The following is an 11,940-nucleotide window of genomic DNA, read 5'->3' on the forward strand; positions in this document are numbered from 1 at the left end:
CATAAATGAATACGTTTGAAAATGGAATGCATCAACAGAACGGTGTTGGCAGTATAAAAATATCTACAACACCTATGTATTCCCAGGTGGTCTCCCATCCAAGTACTAACCAGGCCCAACACTGCTTAGCTTCCAAGATCAGATGAGATTGGGCATATCCAGTGTGGTGTGGCTGTAGAAGAGCTTTATGGTTTCTGTTAGTACTTTTCTACTTCTAACTACTGGTTCATAAATGAATACGTTTGAAAATGGAATGCATCAACAGAACGGTGTTGGTAGTATAAAAAGATCTACAGCACCTTGTATTCCCAGGTGGTCTCCCATCCAAGTACTAACCAGGCCCAACACTGCTTAGCTTCCAAGATCAGATGAGATTGGGCGTATCCAGTGTAGTGTTGCTGTAGATGAACTTTCTGGTTTCTGTTAGAACTTTTCTACTTCTAACTACTGGTTCATAAATGAATACGTTTTAAAATAGAATGCATCAACAGAACGGTGTTGGCAGTATAAAATTATCTACAGCACCTTGTATTCCCAGGTGGTCTCCCATCCAAGTACTAACCAGGCCCAACACTGCTTAGCTTCCAAGATCAGATGAGATTGGGCGTATCCAGTTTGGTGTGGCTGTAGATGAGCTTTATGGTTTCTGTTAGAACTTTTCTACTTCTAACTACTGGTTCATAAATGAATACGTTTGAAAATGGAATGCATCAACAGAACGGTGTTGGTTGTATAAAAATATCTACATCACCTTGTATTCCCAGGTGGTCTCCCATCCAAGTACTAACCAGGCCCAACACTGCTTAGCTTCCAAGATCAGATGAGATTGGGCGTATCCAGTGTGGTGTGGCTGTAGATGAGCTTTGTTGTTTCTGTTAGAACTTTTCTACTTCTAACTACTGGTTCATAAATGAATACGTTTGAAAATGGAATGCATCAACAGAACGGTGTTGGCAGTATAAAAATATCTACAGCACCTCGTATTCCCAGGTGGTCTCCCATCCAAGTACTAACCAGGCCCAACACTGCTTAGCTTCCAAAATCAGATGAGATTGGGCATAACCAGTGTGGTGTGGCTGTAGAAGAGCTTTATGGTTTCTGTTAGTACTTTTCTACTTCTAACTACTGGTTCATAAATGAATACGTTTGAAAATGGAATGCATCAACAGAACGGTGTTTGGTAGTATAAAATTATCTACAGCACCTTGTATTCCCAGGTGGTCTCCCATCCAAGTACTAACCAGGCCCAACACTGCTTAGCTTCCAAGATCAGATGAGATTGGGCGTATCCAGTGTGGTGTGGCTGTAGATGAGCTTTATGGCTTCTGTTAGAACTTTTCTACTTCTAACTACTGGTTCATAAATGAATACGTTTGAAAATGGAATGCATCAACAGAACGGTGTTGGCAGTATAAAAATATCTACAGCACATTGTATTCCCAGGTGGTCTCCCATCCAAGTACTAACCAGGCCAATACTGCTTTGCTTCCAAGATCAGATGAGATTGGGCGTATCCACTGTGGTGTGGCTGTAGATGAGCTTTGTGGTTTCTGTTTGAACTTTTCTACTTCTAACTACTGGTTTATAAATGAATACATTTGAAAATTGAATGCATCAACAGAACGGTGTTGGCAGTATAAAAATATCTACAGCACCTTGTATTCCCAGGTGGTCTCCCATCCAAGTACTAACCAAGCCCAACACTGCTTAGCTTCCTAGATCAGATGAGATTGGGCGTATCCAGTGCGGTGTGGCTGTAGATGAGCTTTGTGGTTTCTGTTAGAACTTTTCTACTTCTAACTACTGGTTCATAAATGAATACGTTTGAAAATGGAATGCATCAACAGAACGGTGTTGGCAGTATAAAAATATCTACAGCACCTTGTATTCCCAGGTGGTCTCCCATCCAAGTACTAACCAGGCCCAATACTGCTTTGCTTCCAAGATCAGATGAGATTGGGCGTATCCAGTGTGGTGTGGCTGTAGATGTGCTTTGTGGTTTCTGTTGGAACTTTTCTACTTCTAACTACTGGTTCATAAATGAATACATTTGAAAATTGAATGCATCAACAGAACGGTGTTGGCAGTATAAAAATATCTACAGCACCTTGTATTCCCAGGTGGTCTCCCATCCAAGTACTAACCAGGCCCAACACTGCTTAGCTTCCTAGATCAGATGAGATTGGGCGTATCCAGTGTGGTGTGGCTGTAGATGAGCTTTGTTGTTTCTGTTAGAACTTTTCTACTTCTAACTACTGGTTCATAAATGAATACGTTTGAAAATGGAATGCATCAACAGAACGGTGTTGGCAGTATAAAAATATCTACACCACCTATGTATTCCCAGGTGGTCTCCCATCCAAGTACTAACCAGGCCCAACACTGCTTAGCTTCCAAGATCAGATGAGATTGGGCATATCCAGTTTGGTGTGGCTGTAGAAGAGTGTTATGGTTTCTGTTAGTACTTTTCTACTTCTAACTACTGGTTCATAAATGAATACGTTTGAAAATGGAATGCATCAACAGAACGGTGTTGGTAGTATAAAAATATCTACAGCACCTTGTATTCCCAGGTGGTCTCCCATCCAAGTACTAACCAGGCCCAACACTGCTTAGCTTCCAAGATCAGATGAGATTGGGCGTATCCAGTGTGGTGTTGCTGTAGATGAACTTTCTGGTTTCTGTTAGAACTTTTCTACTTCTAACTACTGGTTCATAAATGAATACGTTTTAAAATAGAATGCATCAACAGAACGGTGTTGGCAGTATAAAATTATCTACAGCACCTTGTATTCCCAGGTGGTCTCCCATCCAAGTACTAACCAGGCCCAACACTGCTTAGCTTCCAAGATCAGATGAGATTGGGCGTATCCAGTTTGGTGTGGCTGTAGATGAGCTTTATGGTTTCTGTTAGAACTTTTCTACTTCTAACTACTGGTTCATAAATGAATACGTTTGAAAATGGAATGCATCAACAGAACGGTGTTGGTTGTATAAAAATATCTACATCACCTTGTATTCCCAGGTGGTCTCCCATCCAAGTACTAACCAGGCCCAACACTGCTTAGCTTCCAAGATCAGATGAGATTGGGCGTATCCAGTGTGGTGTGGCTGTAGATGAGCTTTGTTGTTTCTGTTAGAACTTTTCTACTTCTAACTACTGGTTCATAAATGAATACGTTTGAAAATGGAATGCATCAACAGAACGGTGTTGGCAGTATAAAAATATCTACAGCACTTTGTATTCCCAAGTGGTCTCCCATCCAAGTACTAACCAGGCCCAACACTGCTTAGCTTCCAAAATCAGATGAGATTGGGCATAACCAGTGTGGTGTGGCTGTAGAAGAGCTTTATGGTTTCTGTTAGTACTTTTCTACTTCTAACTACTGGTTCATAAATGAATACGTTTGAAAATGGAATGCATCAACAGAACGGTGTTGGTAGTATAAAATTATCTACAGCACCTTGTATTCCCAGGTGGTCTCCCATCCAAGTACTAACCAGGCCCAACACTGCTTAGCTTCCTAGATCAGATGAGATTGGGCGTATCCAGTGCGGTGTGGCTGTAGATGAGCTTTGTGGTTTCTGTTAGAACTTTTCTACTTCTAACTACTGGTTCATAAATGAATACGTTTGAAAATGGAATGCATCAACAGAACGGTGTTGGCAGTATAAAAATATCTACACCACCTATGTATTCCCAGGTGGTCTCCCATCCAAGTACTAACCAGGCCCAACACTGCTTAGTTTCCCAGATCAGATGAGATTGGGCATATCCAGTGTGGTGTGGCTGTAGAAGAGCTTTATGGTTTCGGTTAGTACTTTTCTACTTCTAACTACTGGTTCATAAATGAATACGTTTGAAAATGGAATGCATCAACAGAACGGTGTTGGCAGTATAAAAATATCTACAGCACCTTGTATTCCCAGGTGGTCTCCCATCCAAGTACTAACCAGGCCCAACACTGCTTAGCTTCCTAGATCAGATGAGATTGGGCGTATCCAGTGTGGTGTGGCTGTAGATGAGCTTTGTGGTTTCTGTTAGAACTTTTCTACTTCTAACTACTGGTTCATAAATGAATACGTTTGAAAATGGAATGCATCAACAGAACGGTGTTGGCAGTATAAAAATATCTACACCACCTATGTATTCCCAGGTGGTCTCCCATCCAAGTACTAACCAGGCCCAACACTGCTTAGCTTCCAAGATCAGATGAGATTGGGCATATCCAGTGTGGTGTGGTTGTAGAAGAGCTTTATGGTTTCTGTTAGTACTTTTCTACTTCTAACTACTGGTTCATAAATGAATACGTTTGAAAATGGAATGCATCAACAGAACGGTGTTGGTAGTATAAAAATATCTACAGCACCTTGTATTCCCAGGTGGTCTCCCATCCAAGTACTAACCAGGCCCAACACTGCTTAGCTTCCAAGATCAGATGAGATTGGGCGTATCCAGTGTGGTGTTGCTGTAGATGAACTTTCTGGTTTCTGTTAGAACTTTTCTACTTCTAACTACTGGTTCATAAATGAATACGTTTTAAAATAGAATGCATCAACAGAACGGTGTTGGCAGTATAAAATTATCTACAGCATCTTGTATTCCCAGGTGGTCTCCCATCCAAGTACTAACCAGGCCCAACACTGCTTAGCTTCCAAGATCAGATGAGATTGGGCGTATCCAGTTTGGTGTGGCTGTAGATGAGCTTTATGGTTTCTGTTAGAACTTTTCTACTTCTAACTACTGGTTCATAAATGAATACGTTTGAAAATGGAATGCATCAACAGAATGGTGTTGGTTGTATAAAAATATCTACATCACCTTGTATTCCCAGGTGGTCTCCCATCCAAGTACTAACCAGGCCCAACACTGCTTAGCTTCCAAAATCAGATGAGATTGGGCATAACCAGTGTGGTGTAGCTGTAGAAGAGCTTTATGGTTTCTGTTAGTACTTTTCTACTTCTAACTACTGGTTCATAAATGAATACGTTTGAAAATGGAATGCATCAACAGAACGGTGTTGGTAGTATAAAATTATCTACAGCACCTTGTATTCCCAGGTGGTCTCCCATCCAAGTACTAACCAGGCCCAACACTGCTTAGCTTCCAAGATCAGATGAGATTGGGCGTATCCAGTGTGGTGTGGCTGTAGATGAGCTTTATGGCTTCAGTTAGAACTTTTCTACTTCTAACTACTGGTTCATAAATAAATACGTTTGAAAATGGAATGCATCAACAGAACGGTGTTGGCAGTATAAAAATATCTACAGCACATTGTATTCCCAGGTGGTCTCCCATCCAAGTACTAACCAGGCCCAATACTGCTTTGCTTCCAAGATCAGATGAGATTGGGCGTATCCAGTGTGGTGTGGCTGTAGATGAGCTTTGTGGTTTCTGTTGGAACTTTTCTACTTCTAACTACTGGTTCATAAATGAATACATTTGAAAATTGAATGCATCAACAGAACGGTTTTGGCAGTATAAAAATATCGACAGCACCTTGTATTCCCAGGTGGTCTCCCATCCAAGTACTAACCAGGACCAACACTGCTTAGCTTCCTAGATCAGATGAGATTGGGCGTATCCAGTGCGGTGTGGCTGTAGATGAGCTTTGTGGTTTCTGTTAGAACTTTTCTACTTCTAACTACTGGTTCATAAATGAATACGTTTGAAAATGGAATGCATCAACAGAACGGTGTTGGCAGTATAAAAATATCTACAGCACCTTGTATTCCCAGGTGGTCTCCCATCCAAGTACTAACCAGGCCCAATACTGCTTTGCTTCCAAGATCAGATGAGATTGGGCGTATCCAGTGTGGTGTGGCTGTAGATGAGCTTTGTGGTTTCTGTTGGAACTTTTCTACTTCTAACTACTGGTTCATAAATGAAAACATTTGAAAATTGAATGCATCAACAGAACGGTGTTGGCAGTATAAAAATATCTACAGCACCTTGTATTCCCAGGTGGTCTCCCATCCAAGTACTAACCAGGCCCAACACTGCTTAGCTTCCTAGATCAGATGAGATTGGGCGTATCCAGTGTGGTGTGGCTGTAGATGAGCTTTGTGGTTTCTGTTAGAACTTTTCTACTTCTAACTACTGGTTCATAAATGAATACGTTTGAAAATGGAATGCATCAACAGAACGGTGTTGGCAGTATAAAAATATCTACACCACCTATGTATTCCCAGGTGGTCTCCCATCCAAGTACTAACCAGGCCCAACACTGCTTAGCTTCCAAGATCAGATGAGATTGGGCATATCCAGTGTGGTGTGGCTGTAGAAGAGCTTTATGGTTTCTGTTAGTACTTTTCTACTTCTAACTACTGGTTCATAAATGAATACGTTTGAAAATGGAATGCATCAACAGAACGGTGTTGGTAGTATAAAAATATCTACAGCACCTTGTATTCCCAGGTGGTCTCCCATCCAAGTACTAACCAGGCCCAACACTGCTTAGCTTCCAAGATCAGATGAGATTGGGCGTATCCAGTGTGGTGTTGCTGTAGATGAACTTTCTGGTTTCTGTTAGAACTTTTCTACTTCTAACTACTGGTTCATAAATGAATACGTTTTAAAATAGAATGCATCAACAGAACGGTGTTGGCAGTATAAAATTATCTACAGCACCTTGTATTCCCAGGTGGTCTCCCATCCAAGTACTAACCATGCCCAACACTGCTTAGCTTCCAAGATCAGATGAGATTGGGCGTATCCAGTTTGGTGTGGCTGTAGATAAGCTTTATGGTTTCTGTTAGAACTTTTCTTCTTCTAACTACTGGTTCATAAATGAATACGTTTGAAAATGGAATGCATCAACAGAACGGTGTTGGTTGTATAAAAATATCTACATCACCTTGTATTCCCAGGTGGTCTCCCATCCAAGTACTAACCAGGCCCAACACTGCTCAGCTTCCAAGATCAGATGAGATTGGGCGTATCCAGTGTGGTGTGGCTGTAGATGAGCTTTGTTATTTCTGTTAGAACTTTTCTACTTCTAACTACTGGTTCATAAATGAATACGTTTGAAAATGGAATGCATCACAGAACGGTGTTGGTTGTATAAAAATATCTACATCACCTTGTATTCCCAGGTGGTCTCCCATCCAAGTACTAACCAGGCCCAACACTGCTTAGCTTCCAAGATCAGATGAGATTGGGCGTATCCAGTGTGGTGTGGCTGTAGATGAGCTTTGTTGTTTCTGTTAGAACTTTTCTACTTCTAACTACTGGTTCATAAATGAATACGTTTGAAAATGGAATGCATCAACAGAACGGTGTTGGCAGTATAAAAATATCTACAGCACTTTGTATTCCCAGGTGGTCTCCCATCCAAGTACTAACCAGGCCCAACACTGCTTAGCTTCCAAAATCAGATGAGATTGGGCATAACTAGTGTGGTGTGGCTGTAGAAGAGCTTTATGGTTTCTGTTAGTACTTTTCTACTTCTAACTACTGGTTCATAAATGAATACGTTTGAAAATGGAATGCATCAACAGAACGGTGTTGGTAGTATAAAATTATCTACAGCACCTTGTATTCCCAGGTGGTCTCCCATCCAAGTACTAACCAGGCCCAACACTGCTTAGCTTCCAAGATCAGATGAGATTGGGCGTATCCAGTGTGGTGTGGCTGTAGATGAGCTTTATGGCTTCTGTTAGAACTTTTCTACTTCTAACTACTTGTTCATAAATGAATACGTTTGAAAATGGAATGCATCAACAGAACGGTGTTGGCAGTATAAAAATATCTACAGCACATTGTATTCCCAGGTGGTCTCCCATCCAAGTACTAACCAGGCCCAATACTGCTTTGCTTTCAAGATCAGATGAGATTGGGCGTATCCACTGTGGTGTGGCTGTAGATGAGCTTTGTGGTTTCTGTTTGAACTTTTCTACTTCTAACTACTGGTTCATAAATGAATACATTTGAAAATTGAATGCATCAACAGAACGGTGTTGGCAGTATAAAAATATCTACAGCACCTTGTATTCCCAGGTGGTCTCCCATCCAAGTACTAACCAGGCCCAACACTGCTTAGCTTCCTAGATCAGATGAGATTGGGCTTATCCAGTGTGGTGTGGCTGTAGATGAGCTTTGTGGTTTCTGTTAGAACTTTTCTACTTCTAACTACTGGTTCATAAATGAATACGTTTGAAAATGGAATGCATCAACAGAACGGTGTTGGCAGTATAAAAATATCTACACCACCTATGTATTCCCAGGTGGTCTCACATCCAAGTACTAACCAGGCCCAACACTGCTTAGCTTCCAAGATCAGATGAGATTGGGCATATCCAGTGTGGTGTGGCTGTAGAAGAGCTTTATGGTTTCTGTTAGTACTTTTCTACTTCTAACTACTGGTTCATAAATGAATACGTTTGAAAATGGAATGCATCAACAGAACGGTGTTGGTAGTATAAAAATATCTACAGCACCTTGTATTCCCAGGTGGTCTCCCATCCAAGTACTAACCAGGCCCAACACTGCTTAGCTTCCAAGATCAGATGAGATTGGGCGTATCCAGTGTGGTGTTGCTGTAGATGAACTTTCTGGTTTCTGTTAGAACTTTTCTACTTCTAACTACTGGTTCATAAATGAATACGTTTTAAAATAGAATGCATCAACAGAACGGTGTTGGCAGTATAAAATTATCTACAGCACCTTGTATTCCCAGGTGGTCTCCCATCCAAGTACTAACCATGCCCAACACTGCTTAGCTTCCAAGATCAGATGAGATTGGGCGTATCCAGTTTGGTGTGGCTGTAGATAAGCTTTATGGTTTCTGTTAGAACTTTTCTACTTCTAACTACTGGTTCATAAATGAATACGTTTGAAAATGGAATGCATCAACAGAACGGTGTTGGTTGTATAAAAATATCTACATCACCTTGTATTCCCAGGTGGTCTCCCATCCAAGTACTAACCAGGCCCAACATTGCTCAGCTTCCAAGATCAGATGAGATTGGGCGTATCCAGTGTGGTGTGGCTGTAGATGAGCTTTGTTGTTTCTGTTAGAACTTTTCTACTTCTAACTACTGGTTCATAAATGAATACGTTTGAAAATGGAATGCATCAACAGAACGGTGTTGGTTGTATAAAAATATCTACATCACCTTGTATTCCCAGGTGGTCTCCCATCCAAGTACTAACCAGGCCCAACACTGCTTAGCTTCCAAGATCAGATGAGATTGGGCGTATCCAGTGTGGTGTGGCTGTAGATGAGCTTTGTTGTTTCTGTTAGAACTTTTCTACTTCTAACTACTGGTTCATAAATGAATACGTTTGAAAATGGAATGCATCAACAGAACGGTGTTGGCAGTATAAAAATATCTACAGCACTTTGTATTCCCAGGTGGTCTCCCATCCAAGTACTAACCAGGCCCAACACTGCTTAGCTTCCAAAATCAGATGAGATTGGGCATAACTAGTGTGGTGTGGCTGTAGAAGAGCTTTATGGTTTCTGTTAGTACTTTTCTACTTCTAACTACTGGTTCATAAATGAATACGTTTGAAAATGGAATGCATCAACAGAACGGTGTTGGTAGTATAAAATTATCTACAGCACCTTGTATTCCCAGGTGGTCTCCCATCCAAGTACTAACCAAGCCCAACACTGCTTAGCTTCCAAGATCAGATGAGATTGGGCGTATCCAGTGTGGTGTGGCTGTAGATGAGCTTTATGGCTTCTGTTAGAACTTTTCTACTTCTAACTACTTGTTCATAAATGAATACGTTTGAAAATGGAATGCATCAACAGAACGGTGTTGGCAGTATAAAAATATCTACAGCACATTGTATTCCCAGGTGGTCTCCCATCCAAGTACTAACCAGGCCCAATACTGCTTTGCTTTCAAGATCAGATGAGATTGGGCGTATCCACTGTGGTGTGGCTGTAGATGAGCTTTGTGGTTTCTGTTTGAACTTTTCTACTTCTAACTACTGGTTCATAAATGAATACATTTGAAAATTGAATGCATCAACAGAACGGTGTTGGCAGTATAAAAATATCTACAGCACCTTGTATTCCCAGGTGGTCTCCCATCCAAGTACTAACCAGGCCCAACACTGCTTAGCTTCCTAGATCAGATGAGATTGGGCGTATCCAGTGCGGTGTGGCTGTAGATGAGCTTTGTGGTTTCTGTTAGAACTTTTCTACTTCTAACTACAGGTTCATAAATGAATACGTTTGAAAATGGAATGCATCAACAGAACGGTGTTGGCAGTATAAAAATATCTACACCACCTATGTATTCCCAGGTGGTCTCCCATCCAAGTACTAACCAGGCCCAACACTGCTTAGCTTCCCAGATCAGATGAGATTGGGCATATCCAGTGTGGTGTGGCTGTAGAAGAGCTTTATGGTTTCGGTTAGTACTTTTCTACTTCTAACTACTGGTTCATAAATGAATACGTTTGAAAATGGAATGCATCAACAGAACGGTGTTGGCAGTATAAAAATATCTACAGCACCTTGTATTCCCAGGTGGTCTCCCATCCAAGTACTAACCAGGCCCAACACTGCTTAGCTTCCTAGATCAGATGAGATTGGGCGTATCCAGTGTGGTGTGGCTGTAGATGAGCTTTGCGGTTTCTGTTAGAACTTTTCTACTTCTAACTACTGGTTCATAAATGAATACGTTTGAAAATGGAATGCATCAACAGAACGGTGTTGGCAGTATAAAAATATCTACACCACCTATGTATTCCCAGGTGGTCTCCCATCCAAGTACTAACCAGGCCCAACACTGCTTAGCTTCCAAGATCAGATGAGATTGGGCATATCCAGTGTGGTGTGGCTGTAGAAGAGCTTTATGGTTTCTGTTAGTACTTTTCTACTTCTAACTACTGGTTCATAAATGAATACGTTTGAAAATGGAATGCATCAACAGAACGGTGTTGGTAGTATAAAAATATCTACAGCACCTTGTATTCCCAGGTGGTCTCCCATCCAAGTACTAACCAGGCACAACACTGCTTAGCTTCCAAGATCAGATGAGATTGGGCGTATCCAGTGTGGTGTTGCTGTAGATGAACTTTCTTGTTTCTGTTAGAACTTTTCTACTTCTAACTACTGGTTCATAAATGAATACGTTTTAAAATAGAATGCATCAACAGAACGGTGTTGGCAGTATAAAATTATCTACAGCACCTTGTATTCCCAGGTGGTCTCCCATCCAAGTACTAACCAGGCCCAACACTGCTTAGCTTCCAAGATCAGATGAGATTGGGCGTATCCAGTTTGGTGTGGCTGTAGATGAGCTTTATGGTTTCTGTTAGAACTTTTCTACTTCTAACTACTGGTTCATAAATGAATACGTTTGAAAATGGAATGCATCAACAGAACGGTGTTGGTTGTATAAAAATATCTACATCACCTTGTATTCCCAGGTGGTCTCCCATCCAAGTACTAACCAGGCCCAACACTGCTTAGCTTCCAAGATCAGATGAGATTGGGCGTATCCAGTGTGGTGTGGCTGTAGATGAGCTTTGTTGTTTCTGTTAGAACTTTTCTACTTCTAACTACTGGTTCATAAATGAATACGTTTGAAAATGGAATGCATCAACAGAACGGTGTTGGCAGTATAAAAATATCTACAGCACCTTGTATTCCCAGGTGGTCTCCCATCCAAGTACTAACCAGGCCCAACACTGCTTAGCTTCCAAAATCAGATGAGATTGGGCATAACCAGTGTGGTGTGGCTGTAGAAGAGCTTTATGGTTTCTGTTAGTACTTTTCTACTTCTAACTACTGGTTCATAAATGAATACGTTTGAAAATGGAATGCATCAACAGAACGGTGTTGGTAGTATAAAATTATCTACAGCACCTTGTATTCCCAGGTGGTCTCCCATCCAAGTACTAACCAGGCCCAACACTGCTTAGCTTCCAAGATCAGATGAGATTGGGCGTATCCAGTGTGGTGTGGCTGTAGATGA

The 11,940-nt window shown here is 41.3% G+C and overlaps 33 non-coding genes and 20 pseudogenes across 33 annotated transcripts; all 53 read right to left on the bottom strand.

Annotated features, from left to right (window-relative positions):
* Positions 1–60: 60 nt before the first annotated feature.
* Positions 61–180, bottom strand: LOC135039093 (5S ribosomal RNA; annotated as a pseudogene).
* Positions 181–287: 107 nt separating this feature from the next.
* On the bottom strand, positions 288–406 carry LOC135038417 (5S ribosomal RNA). The gene has a single exon (XR_010232781.1). It is a non-coding gene; the product is annotated as a 5S ribosomal RNA (ribosomal RNA).
* Positions 407–513: 107 nt separating this feature from the next.
* LOC135038466 (5S ribosomal RNA) lies at positions 514–632 on the bottom strand. The gene has a single exon (XR_010232830.1). It is a non-coding gene; the product is annotated as a 5S ribosomal RNA (ribosomal RNA).
* A 107-nt stretch (positions 633–739) lies between these two features.
* On the bottom strand, positions 740–858 carry LOC135038522 (5S ribosomal RNA). Its single transcript, XR_010232884.1, has one exon. It is a non-coding gene; the product is annotated as a 5S ribosomal RNA (ribosomal RNA).
* A 107-nt stretch (positions 859–965) lies between these two features.
* On the bottom strand, positions 966–1,084 carry LOC135038951 (5S ribosomal RNA). The gene has a single exon (XR_010233301.1). It is a non-coding gene; the product is annotated as a 5S ribosomal RNA (ribosomal RNA).
* Positions 1,085–1,192: 108 nt separating this feature from the next.
* LOC135039443 (5S ribosomal RNA) lies at positions 1,193–1,311 on the bottom strand. The gene has a single exon (XR_010233448.1). It is a non-coding gene; the product is annotated as a 5S ribosomal RNA (ribosomal RNA).
* Positions 1,312–1,418: 107 nt separating this feature from the next.
* Positions 1,419–1,536, bottom strand: LOC135039377 (5S ribosomal RNA; annotated as a pseudogene).
* A 107-nt stretch (positions 1,537–1,643) lies between these two features.
* LOC135038809 (5S ribosomal RNA) lies at positions 1,644–1,762 on the bottom strand. Its single transcript, XR_010233163.1, has one exon. It is a non-coding gene; the product is annotated as a 5S ribosomal RNA (ribosomal RNA).
* A 107-nt stretch (positions 1,763–1,869) lies between these two features.
* Positions 1,870–1,988, bottom strand: LOC135038797 (5S ribosomal RNA). The gene has a single exon (XR_010233151.1). It is a non-coding gene; the product is annotated as a 5S ribosomal RNA (ribosomal RNA).
* A 107-nt stretch (positions 1,989–2,095) lies between these two features.
* Positions 2,096–2,214, bottom strand: LOC135038584 (5S ribosomal RNA). Its single transcript, XR_010232942.1, has one exon. It is a non-coding gene; the product is annotated as a 5S ribosomal RNA (ribosomal RNA).
* Positions 2,215–2,322: 108 nt separating this feature from the next.
* Positions 2,323–2,441, bottom strand: LOC135039389 (5S ribosomal RNA; annotated as a pseudogene).
* A 107-nt stretch (positions 2,442–2,548) lies between these two features.
* LOC135039671 (5S ribosomal RNA) lies at positions 2,549–2,667 on the bottom strand. The gene has a single exon (XR_010233669.1). It is a non-coding gene; the product is annotated as a 5S ribosomal RNA (ribosomal RNA).
* Positions 2,668–2,774: 107 nt separating this feature from the next.
* LOC135038467 (5S ribosomal RNA) lies at positions 2,775–2,893 on the bottom strand. Its single transcript, XR_010232831.1, has one exon. It is a non-coding gene; the product is annotated as a 5S ribosomal RNA (ribosomal RNA).
* Positions 2,894–3,000: 107 nt separating this feature from the next.
* Positions 3,001–3,119, bottom strand: LOC135038523 (5S ribosomal RNA). The gene has a single exon (XR_010232885.1). It is a non-coding gene; the product is annotated as a 5S ribosomal RNA (ribosomal RNA).
* Positions 3,120–3,226: 107 nt separating this feature from the next.
* On the bottom strand, positions 3,227–3,345 carry LOC135039288 (5S ribosomal RNA; annotated as a pseudogene).
* A 107-nt stretch (positions 3,346–3,452) lies between these two features.
* LOC135038636 (5S ribosomal RNA) lies at positions 3,453–3,571 on the bottom strand. Its single transcript, XR_010232994.1, has one exon. It is a non-coding gene; the product is annotated as a 5S ribosomal RNA (ribosomal RNA).
* Positions 3,572–3,679: 108 nt separating this feature from the next.
* Positions 3,680–3,798, bottom strand: LOC135039388 (5S ribosomal RNA; annotated as a pseudogene).
* A 107-nt stretch (positions 3,799–3,905) lies between these two features.
* LOC135038585 (5S ribosomal RNA) lies at positions 3,906–4,024 on the bottom strand. The gene has a single exon (XR_010232943.1). It is a non-coding gene; the product is annotated as a 5S ribosomal RNA (ribosomal RNA).
* A 108-nt stretch (positions 4,025–4,132) lies between these two features.
* LOC135039335 (5S ribosomal RNA) lies at positions 4,133–4,251 on the bottom strand (annotated as a pseudogene).
* Positions 4,252–4,358: 107 nt separating this feature from the next.
* Positions 4,359–4,477, bottom strand: LOC135039672 (5S ribosomal RNA). The gene has a single exon (XR_010233670.1). It is a non-coding gene; the product is annotated as a 5S ribosomal RNA (ribosomal RNA).
* Positions 4,478–4,584: 107 nt separating this feature from the next.
* LOC135039008 (5S ribosomal RNA) lies at positions 4,585–4,703 on the bottom strand. Its single transcript, XR_010233356.1, has one exon. It is a non-coding gene; the product is annotated as a 5S ribosomal RNA (ribosomal RNA).
* Positions 4,704–4,810: 107 nt separating this feature from the next.
* LOC135039299 (5S ribosomal RNA) lies at positions 4,811–4,929 on the bottom strand (annotated as a pseudogene).
* Positions 4,930–5,036: 107 nt separating this feature from the next.
* On the bottom strand, positions 5,037–5,155 carry LOC135039444 (5S ribosomal RNA). The gene has a single exon (XR_010233449.1). It is a non-coding gene; the product is annotated as a 5S ribosomal RNA (ribosomal RNA).
* Positions 5,156–5,262: 107 nt separating this feature from the next.
* LOC135039164 (5S ribosomal RNA) lies at positions 5,263–5,381 on the bottom strand (annotated as a pseudogene).
* Positions 5,382–5,488: 107 nt separating this feature from the next.
* On the bottom strand, positions 5,489–5,607 carry LOC135039184 (5S ribosomal RNA; annotated as a pseudogene).
* Positions 5,608–5,714: 107 nt separating this feature from the next.
* On the bottom strand, positions 5,715–5,833 carry LOC135038798 (5S ribosomal RNA). Its single transcript, XR_010233152.1, has one exon. It is a non-coding gene; the product is annotated as a 5S ribosomal RNA (ribosomal RNA).
* Positions 5,834–5,940: 107 nt separating this feature from the next.
* On the bottom strand, positions 5,941–6,059 carry LOC135038586 (5S ribosomal RNA). The gene has a single exon (XR_010232944.1). It is a non-coding gene; the product is annotated as a 5S ribosomal RNA (ribosomal RNA).
* A 108-nt stretch (positions 6,060–6,167) lies between these two features.
* LOC135039358 (5S ribosomal RNA) lies at positions 6,168–6,286 on the bottom strand (annotated as a pseudogene).
* A 107-nt stretch (positions 6,287–6,393) lies between these two features.
* Positions 6,394–6,512, bottom strand: LOC135039673 (5S ribosomal RNA). Its single transcript, XR_010233671.1, has one exon. It is a non-coding gene; the product is annotated as a 5S ribosomal RNA (ribosomal RNA).
* Positions 6,513–6,619: 107 nt separating this feature from the next.
* On the bottom strand, positions 6,620–6,738 carry LOC135039004 (5S ribosomal RNA). The gene has a single exon (XR_010233352.1). It is a non-coding gene; the product is annotated as a 5S ribosomal RNA (ribosomal RNA).
* A 107-nt stretch (positions 6,739–6,845) lies between these two features.
* LOC135039062 (5S ribosomal RNA) lies at positions 6,846–6,964 on the bottom strand (annotated as a pseudogene).
* A 106-nt stretch (positions 6,965–7,070) lies between these two features.
* LOC135038524 (5S ribosomal RNA) lies at positions 7,071–7,189 on the bottom strand. The gene has a single exon (XR_010232886.1). It is a non-coding gene; the product is annotated as a 5S ribosomal RNA (ribosomal RNA).
* Positions 7,190–7,296: 107 nt separating this feature from the next.
* On the bottom strand, positions 7,297–7,415 carry LOC135039336 (5S ribosomal RNA; annotated as a pseudogene).
* Positions 7,416–7,522: 107 nt separating this feature from the next.
* LOC135039445 (5S ribosomal RNA) lies at positions 7,523–7,641 on the bottom strand. Its single transcript, XR_010233450.1, has one exon. It is a non-coding gene; the product is annotated as a 5S ribosomal RNA (ribosomal RNA).
* A 107-nt stretch (positions 7,642–7,748) lies between these two features.
* Positions 7,749–7,867, bottom strand: LOC135039352 (5S ribosomal RNA; annotated as a pseudogene).
* A 107-nt stretch (positions 7,868–7,974) lies between these two features.
* Positions 7,975–8,093, bottom strand: LOC135039007 (5S ribosomal RNA). The gene has a single exon (XR_010233355.1). It is a non-coding gene; the product is annotated as a 5S ribosomal RNA (ribosomal RNA).
* A 108-nt stretch (positions 8,094–8,201) lies between these two features.
* Positions 8,202–8,320, bottom strand: LOC135039396 (5S ribosomal RNA; annotated as a pseudogene).
* Positions 8,321–8,427: 107 nt separating this feature from the next.
* LOC135039674 (5S ribosomal RNA) lies at positions 8,428–8,546 on the bottom strand. Its single transcript, XR_010233672.1, has one exon. It is a non-coding gene; the product is annotated as a 5S ribosomal RNA (ribosomal RNA).
* Positions 8,547–8,653: 107 nt separating this feature from the next.
* On the bottom strand, positions 8,654–8,772 carry LOC135039005 (5S ribosomal RNA). Its single transcript, XR_010233353.1, has one exon. It is a non-coding gene; the product is annotated as a 5S ribosomal RNA (ribosomal RNA).
* Positions 8,773–8,879: 107 nt separating this feature from the next.
* Positions 8,880–8,998, bottom strand: LOC135039231 (5S ribosomal RNA; annotated as a pseudogene).
* Positions 8,999–9,105: 107 nt separating this feature from the next.
* LOC135038525 (5S ribosomal RNA) lies at positions 9,106–9,224 on the bottom strand. The gene has a single exon (XR_010232887.1). It is a non-coding gene; the product is annotated as a 5S ribosomal RNA (ribosomal RNA).
* A 107-nt stretch (positions 9,225–9,331) lies between these two features.
* Positions 9,332–9,450, bottom strand: LOC135039337 (5S ribosomal RNA; annotated as a pseudogene).
* A 107-nt stretch (positions 9,451–9,557) lies between these two features.
* LOC135039571 (5S ribosomal RNA) lies at positions 9,558–9,676 on the bottom strand. Its single transcript, XR_010233572.1, has one exon. It is a non-coding gene; the product is annotated as a 5S ribosomal RNA (ribosomal RNA).
* A 107-nt stretch (positions 9,677–9,783) lies between these two features.
* LOC135039353 (5S ribosomal RNA) lies at positions 9,784–9,902 on the bottom strand (annotated as a pseudogene).
* Positions 9,903–10,009: 107 nt separating this feature from the next.
* On the bottom strand, positions 10,010–10,128 carry LOC135038637 (5S ribosomal RNA). Its single transcript, XR_010232995.1, has one exon. It is a non-coding gene; the product is annotated as a 5S ribosomal RNA (ribosomal RNA).
* Positions 10,129–10,235: 107 nt separating this feature from the next.
* Positions 10,236–10,355, bottom strand: LOC135039329 (5S ribosomal RNA; annotated as a pseudogene).
* Positions 10,356–10,462: 107 nt separating this feature from the next.
* On the bottom strand, positions 10,463–10,581 carry LOC135038588 (5S ribosomal RNA). Its single transcript, XR_010232946.1, has one exon. It is a non-coding gene; the product is annotated as a 5S ribosomal RNA (ribosomal RNA).
* Positions 10,582–10,688: 107 nt separating this feature from the next.
* LOC135039220 (5S ribosomal RNA) lies at positions 10,689–10,808 on the bottom strand (annotated as a pseudogene).
* Positions 10,809–10,915: 107 nt separating this feature from the next.
* Positions 10,916–11,034, bottom strand: LOC135038926 (5S ribosomal RNA). Its single transcript, XR_010233277.1, has one exon. It is a non-coding gene; the product is annotated as a 5S ribosomal RNA (ribosomal RNA).
* A 107-nt stretch (positions 11,035–11,141) lies between these two features.
* LOC135038468 (5S ribosomal RNA) lies at positions 11,142–11,260 on the bottom strand. The gene has a single exon (XR_010232832.1). It is a non-coding gene; the product is annotated as a 5S ribosomal RNA (ribosomal RNA).
* A 107-nt stretch (positions 11,261–11,367) lies between these two features.
* Positions 11,368–11,486, bottom strand: LOC135038527 (5S ribosomal RNA). The gene has a single exon (XR_010232888.1). It is a non-coding gene; the product is annotated as a 5S ribosomal RNA (ribosomal RNA).
* Positions 11,487–11,593: 107 nt separating this feature from the next.
* Positions 11,594–11,712, bottom strand: LOC135039053 (5S ribosomal RNA; annotated as a pseudogene).
* Positions 11,713–11,819: 107 nt separating this feature from the next.
* LOC135039446 (5S ribosomal RNA) lies at positions 11,820–11,938 on the bottom strand. Its single transcript, XR_010233451.1, has one exon. It is a non-coding gene; the product is annotated as a 5S ribosomal RNA (ribosomal RNA).
* Positions 11,939–11,940: the final 2 nt, after the last annotated feature.

This window comes from Pseudophryne corroboree, unplaced genomic scaffold (assembly GCF_028390025.1).
Source record: "Pseudophryne corroboree isolate aPseCor3 unplaced genomic scaffold, aPseCor3.hap2 scaffold_711, whole genome shotgun sequence".
Classification (NCBI taxonomy): Eukaryota; Metazoa; Chordata; class Amphibia; order Anura; family Myobatrachidae; genus Pseudophryne; species Pseudophryne corroboree.